Below are 8409 nucleotides of genomic sequence, written 5' to 3'. Positions count from 1 at the left end.
GCCTTAGCACCTCTCTCTCTCTCTCTCTCTCTCTCTCTCTCTCTCTCTGTCTCAATTCAGTGCATTTGTATTGTCAAAGCAATTGGACATGCATACATACATACATACATATATATGGAAAATAAACAATATGTGTACATCTCTGCATTAATGGTGCCCTAACAGATGTGCAAGTTACATGACAGACAGACAGACAGACACTCACACACACTTTCACACACACACACACACACACTTTCACAGACAGACAGACAGACAGACACACACACACACACACACACACACTTGTATACCTGACACGTATAGAAGACTGGATAGGGAGATATAAATAGCAATGGGGAGACTCTTGTACTTGGTGTGGCTCTATCCATATAGTGGGGCCAGCAGCCACTTAGCAGGTGTAGCAATAGAAGCTCAGCCTGGGGAGACTGGATTTAGCATTTCCTCTCCATTTTGATAAGTATCCATAATCATTTCTGCAAAATACTTCTATGATACCTATGTATGTTTTTTACTTGTACTATATTATACTATCAAGTATCAGTGTACACATACAATGTGACCTGTTACATTAATACAGAGGCCACGGAAGGCCAGATCAGTAATAGCCACTGTCCCCTGATATTACACTTTTTTACAATCACTTTGGCACTCATTTCAGAACCTTGATGTCATTTTTCAAAACTCTAGACACAAAACTCACACCCGATGATCAAAATGCACATTTTTCAATTGCTTGGATACAATACACATCAACCTTAGATCATTTGTTCATTGAACTAAAATGATACAACTTAACGTCAAAGTATTACCATTTCAAAATGCAATTCACACATTACATCTGAGATCACTGTCTATTCATTTCATTACAAAGATCTAACTATCAATTGATACAGCTGCTCAAAATGATAAGTGACTGTTGCATTACTCTTAATTCATAGTTTTATGGAAACTGACGAACAGTATTCCATGTTTCGATCATGAAAGTTTCAGGATAATGAGATCCATTGACACCAATAACCGAGGAGCATGAACCAGTTGGACTACATTATCTATGGATGTAATATTTCATCATCATTCATCATCATGTAGCACTTTTCCACACCATGTTTTCAGTGTGGAAGGAAAGTTAGAAATTCTTTCTCTAATACCTGTTTTTCTCTCTTGTATACTTAAGAAAGATAAGGTCAAGCTAGAAGGTCAGGCCAGTAGGTAGTTTGATTTCTGCTTGTTATTTACGATGAGAATCTTGGAGACAATGTCAAACAGTATGATTGAAGTGCCTGCTCCCTAATCCATGTGTTGATCTATGAACTCTGTCCTATAATGATATAAATTCTGCTTAGCTAACTTTTAAGATAACATAGTAATGACTTTCTGATTATAACCAGCTCTTTGATTTTTGTGTATAAAAGCTCTGACTGTTAAAATGAAGGCAGAGCGACTTTGGGATCTTCTTGAGTCACTGTTCCTCTCCACGCTGCGTGTATTAAAGGCATTGCAACTAACGCTCCAACCTGGTTGAAGATGATTGTTCTTCCACATCAGATTTGACATTACTGTATGTATGCAGGCCCTTGTAATTGCTTTTCCAATACTGCCAACTGGTTATTGATGATTGATTTCACATTGTGGTACGAGTATCGAGTGAAATGAGTGCTATCCACCCCAGCAACACAGTGATAACATGGAGCCGGCAAGTCATCCAGGTCACAATAGAGGTCAAGTAGTGGGAGGAGGAAGACGTGGTGGTCAAAGGAATGGAAGGGGACATGCACCCCTTCTGAGAGGTGGTCGTGGGCCTCGTCATAGAGGAGGGCTTAGGCCTCACCAGAGAGGCAGCCATGGGCCTCATTTGAGAGGTGTTGGGGGAACGTGGTAGAGGACAAGGCCACGGACCAGACAGCGGCAGCAACAGCAAATAGTGTCCAGTGAAATCCGAGAAATAGTTGTAGAACATGTTGTAAATCATGGCATGACCATGACTGAGGCAGCTACAATGATTCAATCAAACCTCAGAATCAACTCAGGATCAACTGTGGCCTCAATCATCAGAAATGTCCGTACTGAGAAGCGGCAAGTCTTCAGCATGCACTAAACATTAGGCTACTCTCAATTGTCAAATGACTGTATACTGCATACCAATGTGTAGCACAGAGTATAGTGTGCCTTTTGAAAGAAATGCAGACAGAGTGAAGCAGCTGATGACTGAGTATGTTCAGGTATGTTCAGTTTCAAGATGCCTCTTGTGAAAAATGGTTGTGAGAACCTGAACCTGAACACAGGGCTGATGGAAATTTAGAAGTACAGTAATCAATCCTTTGTTTTGCTTTTTACACTAAGCCAGGTGAGGAACACTGCAGTTGACATTTTACTGTAGTTTTGTTCTTTTTTGTAGCTAATTATTGTTGCATGGATTCAAAGAAACCTATGGTGTGATTTGATTGTATTGCATCAATACATTTCAGATTTTGTTCAATGATTCCACTGTGTCTGTAGTATTCTCTCTACTAGTCCTTTTACAGTGATGTATTTATGTGTAGTACCATAATGAAACATGTATCACATATTTTGTACTACAATATTTAATGATTGTACGAACAACTACACAGTGAAACTATCGGTATCTTCTGTGTTACTATGTTACTATGGTATTTCATGATAAATGAGTTATTTGAACCAACAAGTCTGCAAGTGCTAGGTTTCTTTAAAGATATGAATGCACAATGCAATGTTTTGAACATTGGACAGCCTGTGTTACAAGTGATGACCGTTTTGAGTTTTGTGTCTAGAGTTTTGAAAAATGACATCAAGGTTCTGAAATTAGTGACAAAGTGATTGTAAAAAACTGTATATTCATCCTATTTAATGTGCTCTTTTAAAATTTACTTTTCTTTTTTATGTTGCCATTTCTGTTCTACCAATGTTTCAGTTGTTAGCCAAAGATTGACAGAGTACATCTCATACACACAGGCCAGACAGCAAGGATTTCTTTTTGAAATTCAATTACAAATGCTGCATGAACTCATCAATACGATTAGAGCTCCTGAAAGCAATATAACTAACTCACTCTACAGCATCTCATTAGCAGTGAAAAGAAACCAAGAAAGTTGGGACAGTCGACTGTTTACCACTATGTAACATCACCTTTTCTTTTAATAACACTTATTAAGCACTTGGGCACTGAAGACACCACTTGGTTAAGTTTAGCAAGCGGGATTTTCCCCCATTCATCCATTATGCATTTCCTCAGCTGCGCAACTGCACAGGGCCTTCGTTGTCTTAATTTGCACTTCATAGTGCGCCACACATTCTCAATTCGGAGACAGGTCAGGACTGCAGGCAGGCCATGCTAGCACCCGCACTCTCTGCCTATGCAACCATGCGCTTGAAATCTGGGCAGAATGTGGTTTGGCGTTATCCTGCTGAAAAATGCAGGTACGTCCCTGGAAAAGACGATGTCTGGATGGCAGCATATGTTGCTCCAAAATGTGTACATCTCTTTCTGCAAAAATGGTGCCCTCACAGATGTGCGAGTTACATGACAGACACTCATACACACTGTCACACCCATACACACACAAACACACACTTTCACAGACAGACACACGCACACACTCACACACACACACACACTTTCACAGACAGACAGACAGACACACACACTTTCACACACAATCACTTTCACAGACAGACACACACACACACTTTCACACAGAGACAGACACACACACACTTACATACATACATACATACATACATACAGTGAGGGAAAAAAGTATTTGATCCCCTGCTGATTTTGTACGTTTGCCCACTGACAAAGAAATGATCAGTCTATAATTTTAATGGTAGGTGTATTTTAGCAGTGAGAGACAGAATAACAACAAGAAAATCCAGAAAAACGCATTTCAAAAAAGTTATAAATTGATTTGCATGTTAATGAGGGAAATAAGTATTTGATCCCCTATCAATCAGCAAGATTTCTGGCTCCCAGGTGTCTTTCATACAGGTAACGAGCTGAGATTAGGAGCACTCTCTTAAAGGGAGTGCTCCTAATCTCAGCTCGTTACCTGTATAAAAGACACTTGTCCACAGAAGCAATCAATCAATCAGATTCCAAACTCTCCACCATGGCCAAAGAGCTGTCCAAGGATGTCAGGGACAAGATTGTAGACCTACACAAGGCTGGAATGGGCTACAAGACCATCACCAAGCAGCTTGGTGAGAAGGTGACAACAGTTGGTGCGATTATTTGCAAATGGAAGAAACACAAAATAACTGTCAGTCTCCCTCAGTCTGGGGCTCCATGCAAGATCTCACCTCGTGGAGTTTCAATGATCATGAGAACGGTGAGGAATCAGCCCAGAACTACATGGGAGGATCTTGTTAATGATCTCAAGGTAGCTGGGACCATAGTCACCAAGAAAACAATTGGTAACACACTATGCCGTGAAGGACTGAAATCCTGCAGCGCCCGCAAGGTCCCCCTGCTCAAGAAAGCACATGTACAGACCCGTCTGAAGTTTGCCAATGAACATCTGAATGATTCAGAGGAGAACTGGGTGAAAGTGGTCTCAGATGAGACCAAAATCAAGCTCTTTGCCATCAACTCAACTCGCCGTGTTTGGAGGAGGAGGAATGACCCCAAGAACACCATTCCCACCATCAAACATGGAGGTGGAAACATTATGCTTTGGGGCTGTTTTTCTGCTAAGGGGACAGGACAACTGCACCGCATCAAAGGGACGATGGACGGGGCCATGTACCGTCAAATCATGGGTGAGAACCCTAAGCCAGGGCATTGAAAATGGGTCAAATACTTATTTCCCTCATTAACATGCAAATCAATTTATAACTTTTTTGAAATGCGTTTTTCTGGATTTTCTTGTTGTTATTCTGTCTCTCACTGCTAAAATACACCTACCATTAAAATTATAGACTGATCATTTCTTTGTCAGTGGACAAACGTACAAAATCAGCAGGGGATCAATTACTTTTTTCCCCCACTGTACATACATATATATGGAAAAGAAACATTACAAGTATAAATCACAATAAGATGTAATAAAATACAGATAAACAAAGTGTAATAAAATGTGATCTGTTTGAAAATGCAGGGACGTCACTGGAAAAGATGATGTCTGGATGGCAGCATATGTTGCTCCAAAATGTGTACATCTCTTCTGCAAAAATGGTGCTCTCACAGATGTGCGAGTTACATGACAGACAGACAGACAGACACTCACACACACTGTCACACCCACACACACACTTTCACAGAGAGACATATACACACACACACACACACACACACACACACTTTCACACAGAGACAGGCACACACACGTACAGACACACACACTAACTTTCACACAGAGACAGACACACACACACACACACATACATACATACATATGGAAAAGAAACAATACTTTTATAAATCACAATAAGATGTAATAAAGTACAGAAAAACTAAATGTAAGAAAATGTGATCTTTAATACACACAAATATGTATGGCTGGTCGGATGCGTCTTGGACTCGGGTTCCTCTTCATTACGTATAACGCTTTTGCCTTTTGCTAAAGCTTTCCGTGGAGGGGATCGTGGGTGAGTTTGTACCATTCTTGGGGGGCTCTGCCTTGTTGGGGCGGAGCTGTGATCCAGGTGAACAGCAGATCGGGCATAGGTGGGCATGTGGGCAGAGGAGTAGGAAGGCCGGTCAAGCAAATAAGCTTGCTAAGGTACGCAGCAGCAGCAAGCAGCCCCCCCATCCAGCCAGCCAGCCAGTCTGGCTGGCAGTGACTGAGTGGTTGACAGACGGCAAGCAACGGAATGTACGTGCTCTGTGATGTCATAGCAGTCAGCTGAGAGAGGCTCGTGATGTCATCGCTGAGCTGGCTGGCTGGCTGGCTCTGTGTGTGTGTGTGTCTGTGTCTGTCTGTTTTTCTGTTTGTCAGTCTGTCTGTCTGTCTGTCTCTCTCTCTCTCTCTCTCTCTCTCTCTCTCTCTCCCTCTCAATTCAATTCATTTGTATTGTCAAAGCAATTGGACATACATACATACATACATACATACATATATGTAGCGTAAGGTACACTTATACATTTCAATTAAAGAAGTGAATTCATAGTATCACCTTATCACGAATCCTGGAGTCTTGTAGAACTCAATTTCTGTAATAATTGGACGCAGACACCAATTCCAAAGATATAAATTGTCAAATTTATTTAAAAACAAAGACTAAATGTAGCACTACACTAATTATACAAAAGGGAAAAACTAATTAAAATTCAACTCTAGATCAACAAATCAAAGACAAATCACTTCCGTGACCAAATCAAAGACCATGGGATCCCATAGGATAACACACAAATCGTTAAACAAAAAAGGTTATAAACACATTGACTACAATACCGGTTAGTAATTCTAGGAATCACTAAGAAACAGTTGAAAGTGCTAAATTGCAGTTTCAGAAGATGAAAAAAAACTGTAACTGATGGGATATGTAGTACTTTATACTCGAGTGGTCTATGCGATTACACCCTGTTGGTGTTATTAAGAACGCCAAGTACCAGAATGCAGAGCGGGACTGTTTTTTGTGCCGTGACTTGTCGGGGGAAAAAGGCGCAGAAAAAACGGACGAGAAGGTGAAGGTAGTATGGCGGTGATGCACGCGTTGGTGAAGTGGGAAAGCGGGGTCGACAAAGACTCTTACAGCGTGATTCCCACTGCTTGCTTTCGCAATTTTGATTTATTCAGCATTGCTGATGATGACGAAGAGACGACTCGAAACTTCAGAGCAGAGTGGAGAGACACGAACAAACCTCCAAAAGGTGGATGGCCTGTCCATGAAGCGCAGATCATTATGACTGGTAACAATGTTTATTTAAAAAAAAAAACATTAAAGTCTTTACATGCTATTTGATATATACAATCACAGTATATTTGAAATGAATGTTTAAGTTATTAATGTGTTGTACTTCTAACATACTCTTATAACATGGTAGGTGGTGGTGAGGGCGCTAAAAACTCGTCATACTTGACTGGCATTTGTAAGAACGATTTATTGTGTGTTGTGCTTTACAATAAAATCCCCCAAATCACAAAATAAATTAAACCAGATATAATTTAACTTCAGTTTTGATTCAGTGTTGGCTGTTCATCTTAATTTGTATGGTCAAAGCACAGTATTTTTATGACAAATAAATATAATCCCCAAATATCTGTGGACATAATGCAGGGTTTTATTTATTTTATTTTTATTTTAGGAAAAGAAGGCGAACTAAGAAGAAAACTTAATGACCTAACAAAAATGCCCTGTCCTAAAATGAAGACAGTACCTAAACCAAACAAAAAACTTCAAATTTCAGATGATAGTGACCTTGATGAACCACAGTTACCGGTGAGATAATTACTGCAAATATTAAATAAATGTATTGCAGGATTGTTTTTTTTTAATCATATTCATATATATATATATTTTCATTTTAAACTCTTTTTCTCTCTGAATACAGCACAAAATAAGAAAGAAAACCGATGGAGCTTCAAGAATTAGATCCCGTCATATTCTACAGACATTTAAAGAGTCCAGTGAAGTTGAGCTACAGCAAAAAGTTAAGCAGCTCGAAAAGGAAAACACAAGACTTAAAAATGAAAACCAATGTCTTCGAAACCGTATGGTTGATGGTAAGTTTTTTTATTTATAGCAAATAATTCCTTACCTTGATAAATGTTATTCTTCAGTAATTTAGATTCCAGAGTAATGTATTATAGTTGATCATACTGAAGTAATCTAGAACCACAATACAGACTCTTAATGTGCACTGTCTAATAGTTTAATAATACTGATTATTAAATAAAGTTTTTCAACATAACTTCATAATCCTACATTAATGACTATATGCATTACATTAGACCTGGTAATTCTTGTATTTTATCTTTTTTATTTTTTTCGTAGCTAATGTTAATGACCCACAAAAAGGTCAGTTTGCCAATAACATAGAGCAAGTCTCTCAAGTATAATTGCAGGCATTGATGGTTTTGTTTTCACTTTGTATTAAATATATTACTAGAAATGATTATCATTTAATACTAAGGTTTTTTTCTCCAGAGATTCCAGACCTTTTGGACAATCTGAAAAAAATTGTAACAAAAGCCACATTTATCAGCAATGAAGACAAAAGTGTGTCACCATCAAGTGGTTCTGACAGCCCCACAGTAAATTGTTCTGAATCTGACAAAGAATCACCAAAACAGGTATAACACTCTTGGTCTACAATATTACAAAGACAAGGTAAAAATATATATATTGAAAACAAATATTGGTTGTAAACAATCTAATGATGCTACATTATCAGTTATATTCATAGTTATAGTTGATAATAAGAATGTAATTGAATTATGGGTGTCA

At 38.9% G+C, this 8409-nt stretch overlaps 1 non-coding gene across 1 annotated transcript; it reads left to right on the top strand.

The window, feature by feature from the left end:
- The first annotated feature begins 5535 nt into the window (after nucleotides 1-5535).
- On the top strand, nucleotides 5536-5650 carry LOC136726867 (U5 spliceosomal RNA). The gene has a single exon (XR_010808248.1). It is a non-coding gene; the product is annotated as a U5 spliceosomal RNA (small nuclear RNA).
- Nucleotides 5651-8409: the final 2759 nt, after the last annotated feature.

This window comes from Amia ocellicauda, unplaced genomic scaffold, assembly GCF_036373705.1.
Source record: "Amia ocellicauda isolate fAmiCal2 unplaced genomic scaffold, fAmiCal2.hap1 HAP1_SCAFFOLD_26, whole genome shotgun sequence".
NCBI classification, from domain to species: Eukaryota; Metazoa; Chordata; class Actinopteri; order Amiiformes; family Amiidae; genus Amia; species Amia ocellicauda.
Note: the sequence above shows the minus strand (reverse complement) of the source record. Positions and strands in the feature narration are given on the sequence as shown.